Source organism: Apteryx mantelli, chromosome 2, assembly GCF_036417845.1.
Source record: "Apteryx mantelli isolate bAptMan1 chromosome 2, bAptMan1.hap1, whole genome shotgun sequence".
Taxonomy (NCBI): domain Eukaryota; kingdom Metazoa; phylum Chordata; class Aves; order Apterygiformes; family Apterygidae; genus Apteryx; species Apteryx mantelli.
In genome coordinates, this window is record NC_089979.1 from 138,806,456 (window position 1) to 138,826,065 (window position 19,610).

The following is a 19,610-nucleotide window of genomic DNA, read 5'->3' on the forward strand; positions in this document are numbered from 1 at the left end:
TTCACAGTTTTATAAGTTTTTACTTATTTATGCTAAAAATTATCAATATGGCGGTGCTACCGGAATACTGATACTCTGTATGGAAAAAGAGAGCAGCTCTAGCTTGGAAACCTAACAGTTAAATTTGACACCACTTGCATGAAGAAAGTACAGCAAATGGGAAGCACTGGAGTGAAACAGGAAAGAAAATTAGAGAATAGCCATGAGATCCCAAAAGGTTAGCTGTGTGCATTATGCACTGCTGGGATCCTAACAATGTTATAGCCCTTTTTAAAAAAAAAAGAAATACATAGCATCCGCTTTTCTCAACTGCTGAGTCCAATTATTACCATTTGGTTAGCTTCCTATGCAAAAGGCAGATTTATAGGAGACAACTGAAGAAAGACTTTTTATAAGGCAAACACCTTTTAAAATACAGGGATTCCAATGAGGGGGTGGGGGGGGGAAAGAGAGATAATGAAAGAATTAAATGTTGTCCTGAAATCCAAAGCCTACAAACTGCACTTCCTTTTCTTATGCCCATTTTACTCTTTGTCAAAATATCTGCAACACCTCCCAGACTTAAGAGTAAGCAAGACTGCGTCTCCAGCGAATGGGAGGAATCTGATCTGCAACTTCACAGCACAAACATGCCAACATTCATCTCGCTCTAATAAAGCTTACGCTGAAACACCCTGAAGTATTTTACAACACACCTGTGTCCAGAGCTCTCCTTGGATTGCTCATGGGCAGAACAGTACAGTTCACCTGAACTACTACACACTTGACGCACACATGTCATTGCGACCCCATTTTGAGCAACAAGACAAAGCAGGAAAAACTCTTTCCTGAGTAACTCAATTAGACAGAATTAGTCATAGGAAAAAAGTCTCCTCCAACTCTTTCCCTCAGTTATATTCATGTTTTGCAATCCCAGAAATGGTGGCAATAGAAGCAAAGTTCTTTCTGTCCAAAAGCTCTACTGACCATATTATTAGATCCATTTAGCTTCCAACCACAAATTTAAAGAAGTGTGAAGATCATCTACTTAAAATCAAAACAATTTTTTTTTCCAAACTGCCTGTGACTGTAGTGAAGTTCACTTCATTCTTTTTAAATTACAGAACAGATGTTCCGCTTTCACTCTCAGCCTTCTAAACAGCCAGAAAACGCTAGAGACATCACAAGCTCTTTTTTCTCACTATTTCAAGACTACAATGCTTCAGGTAAAAACCACCGCACAAAACAAAAACACCCTCACACACAGTTATACAAACACGTTCCACCCTTCATCTGTATGGCGAATTTTGTGTCAGAGAGGGGGAAAAAAGGTTAACTTATCTAATGACTCTTCTGGACAGAACAAGAGATGAAGGGTTTCATTTATCCAAATTTTTTTCTGCATTGATGACATTATCAGAGAAAGCCTTCATCGGCTTCCTTAACAAAACCAAGCAGTACTGATCCAAGGGAAGAGGTGTGTGAAGAACAGCCTAGTTACCTCTCTAGTTCATGAGCGGATCTGCATCTCTGAAGATCTTTCACATCTCCTCCAACCCCCCAAAAGTCTAGAATTCAACAGTTGTTTGGAACAGGGGATGCTGTGTAATTATCCTCCCCCACTATGCAAAACATTACCATACATCATTGGCCACCGCATGCGGTCAAGCCTTAGCTTCTAAATAAAAAAACACTCCACGAACGATTAAGGTACTGAATTAAGTTTTCAGAGCCCATTTTGAAGTTCAAAGAAATCTTGTTTTAGATGAAGTATATTGTGAATTAGAACAAATACTGTACGAATTATATTACCTCATCATACAGTACGGGATATAAGGCAAAAGAATTTCTCCAGATACTGAGTGATCTTTAGCAATTATTAGCCACAGTGCTCTATAGTCAAATTTTGAAGAAATGACTTAGAAATCTGGTGTGCTAAACAGGATTTATATTAAAATTCTTCTCCACAAATCTTACTTTCACGTACAGGATGTCATTTTCAAAAACAGGCAGTCCCCCCTGGGAAATCAATAGCAGGCTTTCCAATTCACCCGAGCTTTTACGCCTCCTGCCAGGAGAGCGGGACGTACAAATGGTTATATGGGCCGCTGTAACATCTAGGAAGCAAATGCCCCTATTTTTCACAAGCATGAAATACTGTGAACAAACGCGGGATGCAGCAAATAACCTCCCCTCCCCGCACAGTTTTGATCTGTTCATTAGTACCATTCCCCCTAATCCCGTCCAGAAATATCCGTGAAGGATCCCGAGGCCTGAAAAGCAGGGGAGCCTCTAAAAGCATGTGCCGCCCCGACCCGGACCCCGGCTGCGCCCGCGCCCGACGCCCGGGGGCCGTTACCGTGCTGGCAGCGCTCGCCCTCGTAGCCCTTGGAGCAGAGGCAGGTGCCGTTGCCGACGCAGAGGCCGCCGTGCTGGCAGCGGGGGATGCAGGCCGACGGCGGGGCGAGGCCGAGGGGCCGGGCGCCGCCGCGGGCGGGCAGGGCGCCGCCGCCGCCGCCGCGCCACAGCGCGCACAGCGCCAGCCACAGCAGCAGGCGCGGCCGCCCGCCGCCGCCGGGCCGCGCCATGGCCCGGCGCCTCGCCCGCGCAGCCCCGCGCAGGCCGCCGGCCGCCCGCCCGCCTTTCTTGCCGCGCTCACGCCCGCCCCCGGCTCCCCCCGCGGGCCTCCACCCCGCCTCCCGCTCCTCGCCCCCGCTGCGGCGCCCGGCCGGCCGCCCCCCGCCTGCCCGCCGCTCCCCGCCGCCGGGGGGAGGCGCCGCGGGGGCGGCCAGCCGCGGGGGGAGCCGCTGACCCGGGCCCGGCCCGGCCTCCGCGGCAGCAAGGCGCTGCCGGGGGCCACCGGGGCTCGCGGGTCGATGGGTTCATGCCGGCTTTATTTTTATTTTTAAAGGCAGGGGTATTAAAAGCATAGAGCTGGCCGCAGAATTTCACCCGGGAATTGTGAATACAGGCGACCAGTGCTAACTGCAAAAATATATTTTTTTTTTGAGAAAGCAAGATGCACAGTCACAGCATAAGGAGTTTAACGATGGGGGACCGCTAGGTAGGCATTTAGCGGGAGTGAACTGCACGCGCAAGTCGCGTGAGGCCATCTCAGCGCAAGATCTGGTCTCTCCCCCAGGCCCTGCTTTTACTCACCTTTCCGCCCATTTTCACAGTGACGGGGGTAGATCTTATCCGTGGCTTGTGCATTTTAGCTGATCGGCCTGGCTTTGCGATCTCTCCAGGTCTCTACTTTCCCTTCACTTCAATTTAAAGTCACTCTAAGAATCAGATGTGAATATTGTGACACAGTATTTGAAAGGCGATTTGAGAAAGAGGAGTGAAGTATCAAACGGCTTTGTAATCCGCACCGAATACTGACACTAAACAGGGTGTCCTCGTTGCTGCTGTGCAAATGGGAAAACTGAAATAGTGCGAGTTTTGTGCTGCCTCCTCACCCACTTTGCCTGCTCTGGAAATGTACTTTTTGAATAAAACTGTATGGCAAATAAAATAGCAATACAGTTCCGTTCAAACGTGAAAATATCTTCACTTGCAAGAACACAAAAATAGATTATCATAAAACATTTTCCCCTCATTATAACCCATCTTTTATGATGAATTTCAAATGACAATTTGAAATATCTCCCAGAACAAGCTCACACTTTCAGTGCCAAGACAGAGCCCAACGGAGTTTTTTCAGATGAGTCTTATTGACTAATAGTGATAAAAGGATAGTAAATACACAAATTTCCTACAGAAGAGTGAAATAAACGTCATGCTACTTGCAAAACTAGGAGAAAAAATAACTTTAATGAAACAGCAAGATTTGACTTGGAATTAGTTTTCCAAGTGGCATGAAACAAATCTTAATTTGTTGTGTAGATGAAGCAGTAGCACGATCTAATATCTGAATTCTCTTTAACTGGAAATTAAAGATTGCATAATTGCTTGAAGGAATAAGAGGCAAAAATAGTTTTTCAGGCAGAAAACTAGCTTTGATCCCTTTTTATACTTGCACAGGGTAGAACATACAGTTCCTACAGGGATTAAAATACATGGTAAATCTGTTACTATTAGTAAAAGGGTACTATCTGGCTTTTTGTAAAGATTAAGGTACATGTAATGTGATCTTTGCAAGACTCTATTTAGCCTTTAAAGGAGGAAGGTAACCTCTTAATCATCACATTATATGATTAAGCAAGAAAATTCTGGAAGTGCAATGCTAAATTACCTAAAACGGGCACAATTCTCCTCTTGCTTGTACCTAAGCAACTATAGCAGAAGCTTTTATATGATACCAATGCAATTACATTCATCCTGTGCAACCCCAAGTTGCACATATCCTTTCATGTAGTATTGATGCTGAAAATGAAAAACAAGCAAACAAACAAACAGTGATTTACTTTCTTGCACAGATTTGCTATCTAGAATAAAAATGTCCGAGTCCTGTTCATATTGCAGTTCCAGCTGTGGTAAGGAGAACAGGGTCTCCTACTTTCATATCCAGTATTCCCTCTTGCAAGTGCAAGGGTAGTTGGATTGTGCAGTGAGAGCACTCTTGCTGGAATTGCTTGCTAGAGATTTTTGGGGGAAGAAGTTCTCCCCAAAAGGAATAGCTTGGTTTATGCCAACCCTACAAAGAGCAAAAGGAGAGCAACAGAGAGCTGCCAAACTGAAGCTGGACTATATTGTTCTCAGGGTACATAATAATTTTACAGTTCCTTGATGTCTGCCAATAATTTTGCCAATAATGAGTCCTTTACTAAATTATTTTTCTTTCTTTTTTTGTTTTTTTCCTCTAAATGACAGTTTAATGTATAAGCGTGTCTTTCTGATATTAATGCCTTGCAACAATTCCTTCATACAGAATTCTTTTCAGGTTTTAACAGCTAATCTTCATTATTCATGTGGAGAGTCTGTTTTTTAAACTACTGTCTATCTTCAGCTCCATATGCCATCTTTCCTGTTCTCAAAAAGATGACTTCTGGTGCCTCAGGTTAATTAAGAGCTGGGTTTTTGTTATTTTATTATTCTCTCCAGGCTTCCTTTGAGGATCTTAAAATAATTAATACAAAAGAAAATAATCATAGTTTGAAATATGGCAAGTGTCCCTTCAGTGGAGCTAATTAAATGCAAAGACTATATTAAATAAGGTTGCCCAGGTGTTTCATTGAATGAAATAAATTTGTTTAAACATTATCTTCTGTAGGAGGGATTAGGCTGCTTCACCATCGTTGTGCATCTAAATCCATCTCAGGGCTTATCAAATTTGCTGAGTGCACGTCTGCATTTTAAAGGGTTTGTGTCATGTTAACAGAGGTTCTCACTGAAAACAGAAATGCTTCTGTGCATCAAAGATGTCTTAAAAGCAGTCTGATAAAAAAAAAGAGGATAGTTAATGGATATTGCTAAGTAAAGAATTAAAGACAAAGAAAATCCTCATTCATTCATTTAGGTTCAAATTGTTGTATTTGAGACTTAGTGTGAAAATAAAAACAAAATAAAGCAGTTTTAGAACTAGGACATTCACAGGCTAATCGCTTGCCTATTCAAATAGGGGAGAAAGGAGTGTCAACATCCTTTCCTTATACTGGCTACCTGTATCATAGATAGCAGTATTTAATAGCCTCTTGATGGCACTGCTCTCCATTCTGGAGAAGATGACAGGGGAGAGGTGAAACCTGCACTATAATCTGAGTTTAGACCCTTGGCAATATATTGTGGAAATAAGGATGCTCACCTGGAATTTGGGATTCTGCTCTGTGTAAGGCAGAGCAAGTCCAAGGAGGGGGCTCTCCCACAGCTTCATGACAGTACCCCACTTCTGGCCTAGTGACTGATCCTGGAGTGTGTGAATGTGTCTCCTGCCTATTTCAAAGACTTCTATTTCATTACAGCCTGAGAAGTATTCAAGAAATACAAGCTTAGAACTTCACATGCCACAGGATTTTAATATTTTGCCAACCATAATGTGGCACAACCTGCTCTCAGAAGTACTGATTCGTAAGAAGATGGTAAACCTAGAAAGCAGGACAGGAGGTTTTAGAGGGTACTCGCATGGTGGTGATGCACAAAAATCTAATAAAATGGCATTAGCTCATTAATCGAGTAGATCTACTGGGGTGAGAGGTAGTGTAAATTACATGACAAGAAAAGAAATGATGTTTGTTTTACCCATTAAAAGATTACTGAGCAAAATGATCGACATCTGTGTTACTCCCTAGCAAACAGCCTAGCTTTGATCTACAACCCTAATTCCTTGTTGGACCGAATTTTAACACAAATATTGCCTGATTTAACTCTTTTTAACAGCTGAGGGCAGTCTCTTTTTAATGAGAAAGAGTTTTCTACTGATAGCATAGAACTTAGATCAGCCCAGTTCTGTAAACATCCTAAGCACCATCTGAAAGACTCTGAGCAGACTACATACCCACCAGGTTCAGTGGGAACAAAATCTGTGATTCATATACCAAAATGACTCCTAAGGACTGAAGTCCAGATGAACAGAGAATCCTAAACACTTAAGTATCATACCCAACTTCCATGAGAATCACTAGGAAATTTACCTATTGCCTTCAACTCTGGTATCTGGCCCTACATCCCCGCTAGTAAAGGAAATGATTTTGCAAGTTGCAAGGTACCTTGAACTTTGCTTTAGTGTGGTTTTTAAAGCACTCAGTATCTTGCAGTGCCATCCAAATTGAGAAAGAGTTCTTCTATCATCCTCCCCCCTGCCCCCCCTGCTTTTTCTTTTTTTTTTTTTTTTTAAATGTACTACACCCTGCTGAGTTGCTGAAGTGGGCTTGCAAGCAAAAGAAAAGAATTTGATTTCCTCACTACTCATGGGCTCTCAGCTATGTCCCTCATAAATAAACCATTTTTTTTGGTCACTGAATCTTGTCTTTTATTATATTTGGCATAATAAACAATGAAAAGAATAAACTAATAGAGCTTGTTGCAACTATTGAGGAAAACTCTGATACCACAGCACTGAACGCAGTATAAATACCATGGTCCTAATGTTCTGTAAATGGAAAAGTGGAAAGTCCATATTCACACAATCCATCCTGGTGAACTCACTTTTAATATGTGGGGGGTTTTTCAGGATCAAGCAGTGAATTTTACATTGTTCCAGTAGTTAAATCTCTGCTTTACAGGATTCAGCTTTACATTCAGCAGTTGTACTACAGCAAGCATCAAACATTCTTAATCATTTTATTTTTATATCGTTGTCAATGTACCAGAATCCACACATGCACACTTGTGCTGTTGTGAGCCAAAATAACCCCACTCAAACTGCTCCAAAGCAAAGCCAGTGTCTGGGGTGTATCCATAGACTCATCCTTGGGACATAAAGAAATGACTTTGTCTGCCATAAAAGTGTTGCCAACTTTAGGGTGAATGTGGCTACTGTTCAACAGTGCACAGCAACACAACCCAGCAATGTGGAACAGGAAATGAATTTAAAAAGACCACGTCTAATTGATATTTAGATATGGTAGGACATAATTACCCATGCTGGAATTCATTCAATACATCAGCACTGTGAATGCTTCCTCATATTAAAAAAAAAAAAAAAAAAAAAAAGTACAATCAGTTCTTTACTGTCCACAAACAGAGAAGACTTTAGTTTGGCAGCTGATGGTTAGAAAATTTGATTTTATACATATTTCTGTGTTTTTCATGACATTTCTTATGTTTGTTAGGTCATAATATCTCTAATCTGCCTCTGAGTAAAGAAAGTAGTAACTCAAATAAATAGTAAATAATACTTAAAAGTCTAGCACCACTTTACAAGTTTAAAGTTCATTATAAATGTTGCCTGATTGTGCTAATTGTGCTCACAATTGACTTGCTCCTGAGGGAGAATTAAATAACACAAATTTTTACAAATGGTGGGGCAGCAGAAAGAGTTGTTAGGCAATGCACATTTAGAAATAGCAGCAAAACTGGAGCATACGTCATATTCATTTTTTCATCCAAATTTCAAATCATGACAGCATATCTAATACAAACATATCTTTGTGTGATCTTTGCAAGTCTGTCCAGTAAATGAATATTAAACTATAACCTGGCTTTTTTTTTTTTTAATTTCTAAAGAAGAAAATTATTTATTTTAATAGCCACCTGTAGACATCATTTTTCTAAACCACATAGATATGATCATATTGAGGGATCACACATCTGATTTGGATGGAGCTGGAATCTGGGTCCAAGAAAGTTAAAAAGTAAGAGTTACTAACCTAAAGCCTTAACAACAGGATAAACGGGTTGAATTTGAATTAAAATTCATGTCAGGCAAGGAAAAAAAAAAAGTGAAAACAGGCTTAAGTTTTAATGAAAATAAATTAACATGAAAGTAATGATCTACATGACCAGATGAATGCCATTAGTACAATAGCGTGGTGAAACTGTGGAATTGAAACGTGGCTTCTTGACTATAATATAAAATTAGTGACTTTACGGGCTCCAGAATCACAAATGCACAAGCACACTAAAAGCATTATTTGGCAGACAGACTCCAATTTGATCAGCAGACCCTCCGACTCATGTATTATGTGGATAACAGGTGGAGGAAATGAACATGTCCAGGAATACAGGAAATTTTAAAATTTGCAGAAAAAAGGAGCATCTTTGTTATAGTCATCTGTCTGTTTAAATAGCCCATCTCCAGTAGATCAGTTCAGCTGTCAAATCTGCCATTTATATTCTATGCTTCCACTTAAACTTAACCCTTTGAGAGGCACTAATCCTGGCAGATGCTTCCATCCGTACTATGAAGATTTACCACCTTGTGTTCAATAGTAACTATCATATTTGTATATTTACAGCATTGCCAGTTTGTGAAGGATTTTCACAGACTTTTTTCAGATTCTGGAATCCTGTGAGTAGGTCTGAATCTCAGCTTTAGTTCTAAAAACATTTCTAATCCCTAATAGCTATGAAAAAGAGCTTAAAAATGTGATCCTAGAAAACTCAAGCAGATAAGATTCTAACTTCTTAAAAAATAATATTTAATTTTTTAAGTAGTTTTTCTTGTGTCTGTCTTTTGAGCTCTTAAGATAGGTAATACTGTTATTAATTTCACTTTCTATAAATGTAAAACAACAACTTTATACACATATGCACACCTCCAAACACCTGTACATGAGAAACAGAGACTAAGGCTACCTCGCATTCTAACACAATGCCAGTCCAAAAATCCTAAAACTCAGATTTCCAAAACATAATCTCCATTTGTCACCTTAGTTGTCACATCTGCAAGTATTATGAATTCAATCCCTTAGATTAAAAAATGTCAAAATTAGCTAAAGTAATCTAGTTACTTTCTCAGGCTGTGGCTGTGTGGGAAAGCTGCTTTCCTCCCTGTTGCAAAACAACAGTTACAAGTTATAGTTGAGTCACAAGCACAGCTTGAGGACGCTCACTGTTTCTCATTGTATCACCTAATTATTCAGAGTCAATTTAAATACAGCACTGACAAAACTGGCAGTCAAAGTTTCAATGTCCTGACCACCACAACTGGCAATCAAATGTAAATAAAAATGGTGTCGTTCTGCACCCAACTGTCAACCATAGTGAGATTTGAGCAAAACTCAGAGGTCATCAGGTGAAACGTGCCCTGTAGCACAGGGTAATCCCATCAGGGAGCTCTGCTCTACCTCGATGATTCTGAGATGCGTACAAGCACACAGGCAATGCTTCACTGAGCGCATGTTGTATATGCTGGTCCTGACTACAGCGTAATGAATGTTGTACTACATATATAATACTTAGGTACTGCACAGAGGAGTGCAGAGCACACCTCTCTGGCTTAAAACACGCTGTAAAGAAGCTCAGTGAAGAATGTTTCGGAGAATTCAAGACAAAATGTTGACTGTGTAAGTTTGACTGAATACACTTGATGAAAACGAGCTTAATGAAAGCCCAGCTGCTTAAGACTTTAGACTCTAGCTCACACTACTTATCTGAGAGATGGCTTTTTGCTTCCAAATTTAATGTTGCTAGCTGCGGATTTATAGGTAGACTGAACATATGCACTATGTCATATCTTAAGAAAAGAGAACAAAAAAAATTAAAAAAAATTAAAATCTGAAAGCCAGCCTTAATACTACGAACAGATTGTAAGACTTCCTCTATGCAATTGTTAACATTAATGTTGATATCTTTCATTTTTACTGGTTTCTGTAATGAAATGGCCAGTCCTGCATTACTTAGCATCTCCTTAGCCTTAAATGAGAAGGCTACAGAATGCCAGAACAGGCCTTCTCCTTTTTAACATAGTTTTTTTGTCAGACTTTCATTAAGGGTCTTCGAAATTTTTCTAAGGCAAAATGGATACAAACAACATAAATATGACTTAATTAATTATGTCAGATTATAGTACTCCTCCCCCTTTAGAATTATGCCCAGTAGCAGGAGATTCAATTTATAAAAGTCATTTCTAATCAATAATTGTATTTCACCGCAGTGACAACTAGTAACAAACATGCCATTGATAATATTTAGCAGTAAAATATTTCACAAGGTATCATATCATATGCAGTTTTGCCACATTCCTCTCTCATATTTAGTTGTTCATATTTGGAGACATATGGTTCTGTTTTAAGACCCTATATTGGTTGACTATAGCAGTTTACAAAAATACTTCAGCAGAAGATGTCAAATGTTGCTCAACAAAGATATCATAAAAATGGCCTGTTAACATAGACAGATGAAGGGTGCTATTTTAAGAAAAATCATTGTTAGAAGGTGATTGATTTAATTCTTTCAGGGCTGATATTTTCATGCTTTATACTGACATTAATTTATGAGCTAAAACAGCCAGCATGGTTTATGAAATAAAGAAGAAAACTTTCTGTTTCTGCTCTCTGCTAGCACTTCTAAAATCAGTCACTTGCCTTGATAAACTTGGTATCCTACTGCCCCTGGTAACTTAAAATAAGGCTGCCCTGCAACTGCAAAGCAATACGTATTTGCAAGCACAAAGGTGACAAAACAGCCGTGCTCTTTTCTGCACATCATACGTCTTTCCATCTCACTTGCTTTCTCAGGGCACTCTGAGGAGCAGATGGGCTGAAGAGAAGTACATTGCTCCTCAGAGGGGAGGCAGAAGATACGCAAGACTGCCAAAACCATAGCTGCTTACCTTAACTAGGAATTTTCTTAGTGAAAACTTAGATAAGCCAAATAAGCCTAAGAGGGAAACATTTCCTATAATACAAAGAAAAAACACCAGTGGCTCCCTGCCAGTCCAGTCTGGGAGAAGGAAAGAAGGACATAAGGTTCTCTTAAGTAGCACAGTCAAAGCCATATACCAATCATTTCAACCACACCAAATCAACCCATTGAAATCTACACAGTGCAAATACAGTACTATTAGCTATGTACTAGCTAATAATAGGCTAACACTGCTATTACTAGGTATATCTGTAACTTTTGTAATTCACTTTCTTTGTGATAAAGGCAGTGGACGTAATCATAGATGTAAAACAACCAGCACACAGTCAAAACCAAGTAAGACTGATTTTGAAGCAGCAGCAAAATAAGGAAAGTTGTGAAAATCGCAATTGTAAAAGCTTGGGGATTTGGGGGGTGTTTGTTTGTTTTTGTCCTATTTCATAGTAAGACTAAAAATATTCTAATATTGGTCTGAAAAAAGAAAAAAATATATTTCCTAAGCACACCTCCATGAAATAACACCGTATTCATGTGTATTTTCCCTCCACTGCTATTATCTATAAGTGAGCAGAAAGTGGAAGTCAATACACAATGCAGTCTAGCACAGTGAATGGAAGGAGTTATTATGAGACAGTAAGATTTTTTGTCTCTTTTGCAAGTCTAGCATTCAGTATTGGCTGCTATGGATTTGCAATAGAGGAAGATGAAGTTGCAAACTGAATAGCCCATATAGTACATCACATTGTCTCACTGGGACTTGGTGAGCTTTCAGATCTGTGCTATTCACAGTTTATGTATACAATAGAGCTAAACTCGAGTGTAAACTCCTATATGTCTTCCTTGTGTATGTTATCCCTGAGCATTAGCTCTACATTTGTGAAATATTGTCCAAGTTTCTACAGATATATCTATTGAACATGTGTCTTAGCTTTTAGCTGACTGTGGCTTTTTGACAAGTCCCATCAAATACCCAATAACAACATATTTTTTGACATTCCTAAAACTGCCTCCCATGTCTCTCAATTACTTGCCTCCAGGAGAATGGCTGCACAGTTATTAGCTTTTGTTTCACCATGTCATTCATGTTATTCTAGTTCCCTGTGAAGTATGACTTCCTGCCATTTACTTGCTAATGGTGACTAGCTGTCTTTCCCCCAGGAGGCTGGTTCCCCTCCCCCTGATGTACTAAATTATTTGCTGGCCAGAAGTATAATTATTCTTCATTGTCACTACAGTCATCAGTTTCCTTAGGTTCTGTTCACATCCAGCAATGTGGGTACTAGAATTACTTGGCAACAATTAAACTTCTACAGTGTAATTAAGAGGTATTTTCAAACTACTAAATCCAAAGAGCTTATAATATGCTGTCCAAAATAGACAAAAAATACAATTTAGAAACAAGCCTTGTGTCTTGTGACTTATTTCTTGTGATCAACTTATAGTCTTGAATTCTGAAATACAGCTCCATATTATCATAACCACAGTAATGGTGTGAACAGGGCTAGCAGGGGGGTTTTATTCTGTTTTGTGAAGAAGAATGAAGGTTTCATTTAACATGCTTGGAATAAGACAAAATTAAAACCAACTGAAATTCACCCTTCCCTTTTTTATTTCCATTTGCAAGAGTAAAATCAGAGGGATAGGCTCCCCGAGCAAGACCCAGCCCTGTAATCAGAGGAGAACAGGCCCCGTGTTGTCTCCCTTTCTCCTCACAGCTCCTTCCAGATAGGGAGCAGTGAGCTCTGACCAGCATCCTGATCTAGAAGATCATGCTAAACTTGTATTTCTGAATTAAATAGTGCTGGGGACTGGGAAATTAGTAAATTCCATGTTGGTAAGTTCTCCACATGATCTGTGGCCTGCTTTTGGCTCTATAAGCAAGCTTGCAAAGTTCAGATGCCCCGAGGACCACTTCCAGCAGGTGGTTTGTACTTAACCACATTGTTTTGTAGGGTAAGACAGTTTACTAATGTAGGGGCCTGTTGGTCTCTTTGCCAGACAATGGACCTGGTTGCTTTTAATGTCCTAGCCTAGATACAGCCCTACAGTCCTGTCATTCCCCTAATGTTCTGTAGGGTGCATCTGCTCAATGACCAAGGCCAAGCGGATTCATTGTCATCCACTATACCACCGTATCGGGATTTGGGAACAGAGAAAGTTCCCAGTTCTGGTGCATCTCTGGCCAAAAGAGCCTTTTAATTCAGTGAAATGGCAGCCAGCAGGTAATTATATATCAGATAGTATAATAATATTTTTATCTTTAAATATATAGGCACAATACTGGGTTCATTTAGATGCGTAAAGTACTAACTCTACATTATGTTGTCAAGAAATTATTGCTCAGCATTTCAGATGCCTAAATGTTTGATAGAATATTAAAGTTAAAAGTTTAATATGACAAAAAGTGCTAGAGAAAGTGCTACAGCAGACTAATAGAGAACTATTTGGAATAATTTATATTAAATGTAGCATCCATATGGATATTCACTTTAATATCATTGAGGCAATATTCTCAATTTTCTTTTTTTAAGCTAAAAATATTCTACTTCTGTTGATCTATTTCAAATTAGATAGTAGGAAAAATGTTCAAAGTACATTTTTCTTTATTACCATGACAATCTGAGAAGGACTCCATGGTTTGACATGATTTGGGAAAGAGAGGGAGTCCTCTAGATCGATGAAGAATGAGGGACCTCTGCTCTACTGGTTATAAACTCAGTAAGAAAGGCAGGAGGAAAGCCCTGCTGGACTGTCTGCCCCTCCTCTCAATTCCCAGTGCATTCTCACAGTAACACATATTCTACTTATGCTTTTCACCTAAAATCATGTTTACAATCTGCAGCCTAATGTATAAACAGCACAGATTAGAGTCCTTCACAGAAGAACACAAATTGCTACTTACAATATTAATCAACTGTCCCATGTTTTATTGGGGACAAGTCATCAATGCAGACAATAGTAGTTAAAAAGCAAACAAATAAAAAAGAGTTTTCCCAGCAGATTCAGTATGGGTAAAAAGTAGAGAAAAGAGAAAACAAAGCAAAACATTGTGACAACTGTTTATAACCAAGACAGCTGGGAATAATGTCAATTTAATACCTTTTTGGTGGCAGTAACTGGATCTCTAAATTGCATGCATCTCAGCATTCACACATATATCTAATTCACATAGAGCTTTACATTGTTTTCTAACTATATTTTCTATTATTCACCGATTTAGAGAATCTTAGCGTGTGTCTCACCAAAGACAAAGGCAGGCTACCACTCCTACCCAGGAGTCTAATTTAAAGTAAACTGTAAACGAAATGGATACTTTTCAAAGAACTTTCTTACTTATTCCAAAAACAGCTGAAAAGAAAATGTTCTAGATTTTGGTTTGAGTGCAATCCTGCTAATTGTTGAGAAAGAAATTCTGGTGCAACCTCTGGCTCAGTTTAAAATATACACCATTAACAAAACTCCCCCACATCAATAGTACTTACTGTTTCACAGAATAAGTCTGTACAACTTTCCTGAAGCAAACAGCCAAACTTGGATTCACCTTTAATATATGCAACAAGTACATGTCATAGAGTGAAATTCATCCTTCTGATCTCAGTAGAGTAGTTTGTTTGGCCCCACTCACACCTAGAGCAGACCTGAGAGCTTCAAGCCTTTCCATTTACCAGTGCCAAGTGAGCAGTGGTTAGTGATTGCCTCTCCACAAACACCTCTGAATGAAGCCAGCAGGAGCTGATTACAAGCCATACTAAATTAAGAGGATCAGATGGTAAAATAGGGACAGGTTAAATTACTTTTAAGCTATGAAAATACATTTTCCCATTTCCTCAGAAGTTCAACTCTATAAAAAAAACCTGTTACATCATCACTCACCTTTAGTGCTCCAAGAGATGGAAAAACCTGCTTTTCCCTTGGCAAATTATTTCAGTTGCTAATTAACTTCACAGGTAGAATTTTGCACCTCACTTTTACTGTAATTTTTTTTTCTTGAATATCTTCTTGTCAGATTTTTTGGAGGCCTTCTTCCAGGTAAAATAAAGCCAAACAAAATCTGGTTGTTAATAATCATAGGCTATGATGCCTAGAAAGTGCAGTCCTAGGCAAAGCCCCTACCCAGGCAGTATATAGAGAGAGTTTAAAGGTGGAGCATCTGACCCAATGAACAGAGCAACATTGCTCCTGTTTCTAAAAGATATGATGTTAATTAAGCAAAAGATTTAGAGCTGTGCATGAAATAATCCAATAAACTTGAAGGCATGGATTACAGTAGAAGTCAGAGTAGATGAGAACACTCATCTGAAAATCCTACATTTCCCACAGCTCTCCACATGCAAAAAAGTAACCCTACCCTGATAAACAGTTAAAGAGCAAGAACTAAAAATTCTTTGGCCTAGCTCTATTGAGAACAACCTTCAATACAATGAAGTTTCAGTCAGGAAAATGTACAACTTCTGTAGATTGCACAGGTAGCTGTTGTACCAAAAGCAAGAGGGAAGGGTGCTAGGAAGGAGACAGAGAGCTGTCCCTTGATCGGTGATTAAAGCCCTCCTTTGCTGTTTAGGAACCCAGCAGAAACCGAGGCATTAACCCTGAACATCGATAGTGTCTGTGAAATGGCTACACCTCCCCTTGACTACATAGGAGAGGGCTGAACACAACACACACCTTGTCCTTATTTGTTCTAAGTTGGCATGATATAATGAAAGAGCCATGCTAACCTGAGAGCAAGATTAGAAAACAGAAGTTTCCCATCGTTAACTGTAGAGGAACAAGATTTATCGTGCCTGTCACTACCATTTTAACTTTAGGATCACATCCTTACTGGCCCTGTGACTTTTGTAAGGCCTTTGATACTGTCACACATAACATCCTTGCAAGGAGGCAAGGGAAACATGCCAGAGGAGGTGAGACCACCAACCACACTGAGCAGTCACCATGAGCGCTCTGTCACCCTGGGAGGACGTTTCACACAGAGCTCTTCAGCGTTATAGCCCACAGGTCTGCACCACGTAAGCAGCTGTCTTAGCCTGAGGGACTTGGCTATCTTAAAGGATATGCAAGAAAATTAGACACATGAAAATTGGGGAAATAGTGGGGGGGTTGTGTCTGGTGAAATTTAAAACAGGGAAATGAATAATGTTTTTGTTTGTTCGTGTTCCATGGTTTGGTTGGTGTAGTTCATAGCTACTAATACACCTAGCAACTCCTGATGCTGCAGAAATACAGAGTACTTGTAATTCTACAGCACTCTCCAAGCAGCAGCAAGAGGGTATGGCATATTCTAGAAATCTGATTACATTTCACTCAGGACTGCTTCACCCCTAGCATAGTACAGACTTGGGAAAGCACATATATGCCTTAAGGCCTCCATAGCCCACTTTCCCTTGGGTGCAAATTATGTTCCTTCAAAGGTGCAGCACTGAACCTCACCCACACATCCCAAGGAACCTACTTAGTGTTCCCCTTTTAATACTAAAATGAAGATGAGACCTGATTAACCATCTCCTGGTGTTTTTTTTCCCTTATTCCAATGATTCAGAACTGGTCCGGGAACTGTGGCTTGAAGGCTGAGGAGGAAGCAGGCAGTATCTTTCGTGTTTTAGGGAGACTGTGGGTTTCTTCTGAAGCAGCTGATATTTTTGAACTTAAAAATAAAACATGATGCCATGAAAAATGTGAATGTCCCACATTACTTGATGGCTTTTCCATCTTTCTACAAATACAGGAAACACTTTCAGCCCATTTACACCTTTGCAGCTTGGTAATGAAAGTCAATGTGAAGAAAAAAGTAGTTCAGCCTAGGAGCTAGTCATTAGTCTTTTTGTCAGTGGCTGTATCTCAGTGAACTTTATAAGTAATTCATGATATTCCTTTTTTTTCTTACTCCACAGCATAGTGAGGCGATCCATTAAGACTGTGATTCCTTGTTAGGCTTTACAAAGGGTCAATGGATGACCAAGAAGGGACAAAGGAGGTTTGTGAGTCTGTGCTCAATTGAGAGGCTATTACATTTTTAACTAAATTTGAGAGGAGCAAAATGTCATCTAGAAACAAAAGGAGCGTACTTAATCCATATGTCAAAGCCTAATAAATCTTGTCTTTTATTTTGTGATTTGTGAATAGATCAATTAAATGGATGTTACATTCCTGAATGAACCCTTGTAGTTTTTATCCATTTGTGACACGAACATGCTTTCCTGAATGAAAACTAGGGATTCACAAAGCTGAAGCATGGTCATACAAAAAGCTGTTGAAGCAACTTTCATTTCCTTTTCCTAAAGGACCCATGTTTGAAATGGTCTTCAGATAAAACCAGAAATTAGGACTCCACATTTTTGTGAAGTAATAAGTGAAGCCTTTCAGCAACAGGAACAGTTTGAAACCCATATGTCTGCATAAGTGATTGAAAAATACAGACAAACGCTTTGCACTTGGGCAGTCACCAGACTCTTTCCATGAGGTAAGAGCCCTTCAGGAGTTGAGGGCCCTTCTCATTCTCCTCTTCACAAACTATAATTCTGTCATGGAACAGGAAAAAGAGACCAGGTATCTCCTTTTTTCTTCCAACCCTGAGAAGGCAGAAGCCACAGAACTGGGAGCAGAGGCAAAGCCCAATGCCAATACTACGTCCACAGGTCTCGATCACCTTCTCCTTGTTACACCATGAAGTGGTGCTCCGGGCAGTCTCACAGTGAAGACAGCAAGCAGTCCCTCTTCCATGGCATCTTCCCCTTCGGGTGAATGACAAGCTGCTGGTATTTCTGCTACAAAGGCCAGAGAAGATAAGCAATGCCAGGACCAGCTTAATTCCACTTCATGTGATCTGCACAGAGGAGTAGGCTTCAACCGCTGCAGCTATGACCAGCGGTGACATATGTTTAGTGGAAGCAGAGCTGGGATAAAGAAAGGAAAACCATAGGGCATTGCAGTGAGGCTCTGTGGTGAGATGCCCAGTGGCATGACCCCAAGAGCTGAGAGCTGTCTCCCTGGGGCCACCTTGCTACAGTGGGGCATGCAAAGCAGGTCGGAAGCTCAGGTTTGCTGAAACCAGCAGGATGTGCAACCATTCCAAAATAAATATTTTGTGGGTCACTAATCATGCTCCTTGCACAGTTGCAATGTTTGTTTCCCTACTTTCCGTTGCTGATAACACATCTCGAAGGCAGAGAAAAAGATTTCATATCCTGGCAGTTTTTGATGCTCTACCTTCCCCTTTCCTCCCCCAGTCTGGCAAAATGCCAGTCTCCTCCTCATTTAAGAGCTAAAACTAGTACAGCACATAGATGCTTCCAAACTATGGTGACAAATACAGATGAACTTTAATTGTGTTTATTCGTATGACTGTCTGCTCTCGTAAATGATGTCGTTAACAATATTTTGTGCTCTGCAGCTCCAAAAATTCATAAAGAGAACAGGAGTTTCAGCAGTTTTCACGAGAGACAAGTTGATTGGGGCACTGGAGAAGAAAGGTTGGTCCCATGTTGCATTTACATTAGGCTCTTCACAAGTGTCCAGGCAAGGTGGCTAAAAGTTCACCCTTGCCTCTCCCTGTTTCATGCATGGGAAGACTGAAATACAGAGAGAACAAATAACTTTGCTGGTTAGTCTTGAGGCACAGGTGGAGGCAGGTCTAGAACGCAGATCCCTGCTGCTGGAGCTTGTTCGTACCACCCTTCTCTGCTAACATATAGTGACTCAGTGGTGAAGCCAGTTCCAGAAATGAAGTCCAAATCAGGTTCATCAAAGTCACACAAACTCTAATTAAAGATCTCTATGTATCTCAAGAATAAGTGTGTTCATTTATGCCCCCTTTATTATCATGTCCTGCACCTGTGGGGCACAGTGCAGAGAGATTGTCAAGTTTCACACATTCACATGGTACTCATTCACTTGACTTCTGCTTCATGCTCTTCAGCTGCTGCACTTCTTGCTCAGGTGTTTAAAGCTCAGTGAGAAGGCTCCTTTTCCTGATTTAGGACCTTGCATGCTAGGGTCTGTCACGCTGCTCACATGTGAGATCACAAAAGAGAGGGGAGGTTGTGAGGCTGGGCTGCGGCGGGGAAAGGGAGATAAAGCAGGGCCTCGCTTTGAAAGGAGTTCTGCGGGGGCTTTTCAAGGCTTCTCCGCTTCCACATCATGTGAATCAAAGCCATGGGAGAAGGAAACTAATACAGTATGATGTTGATAAAGCAGGGGCTATTGGCTTTTAGTTCAGTTCTAGAGAAACAAGGATTATGTATACACTCTTTCTGCTCCTGTCTGTCTGACCTCAACCTGCCTATTGCCCCTGAACCCACGACATCAACCAAACATAAGAAGGAGGGAAAAGTCATCTGATATGTCCGGTTTTTACAAGTTATACACAAATCAATGTTGTATAAAAGAGGGAGATCTGAAAAGAGCCCTCGCTGTAGGAAATAACACTCTTCTTATGGAAGACTGAA

The 19,610-nt window shown here is 40.3% G+C and overlaps 1 protein-coding gene across 1 annotated transcript in view; it reads right to left on the reverse strand.

Annotated features, from left to right (window-relative positions):
* TMEM106B (transmembrane protein 106B) overlaps positions 1-19,610 on the reverse strand; it is a 61,709-nt gene that overhangs the window by 5,935 nt on the left and 36,164 nt on the right. The window lies entirely within an intron of this gene.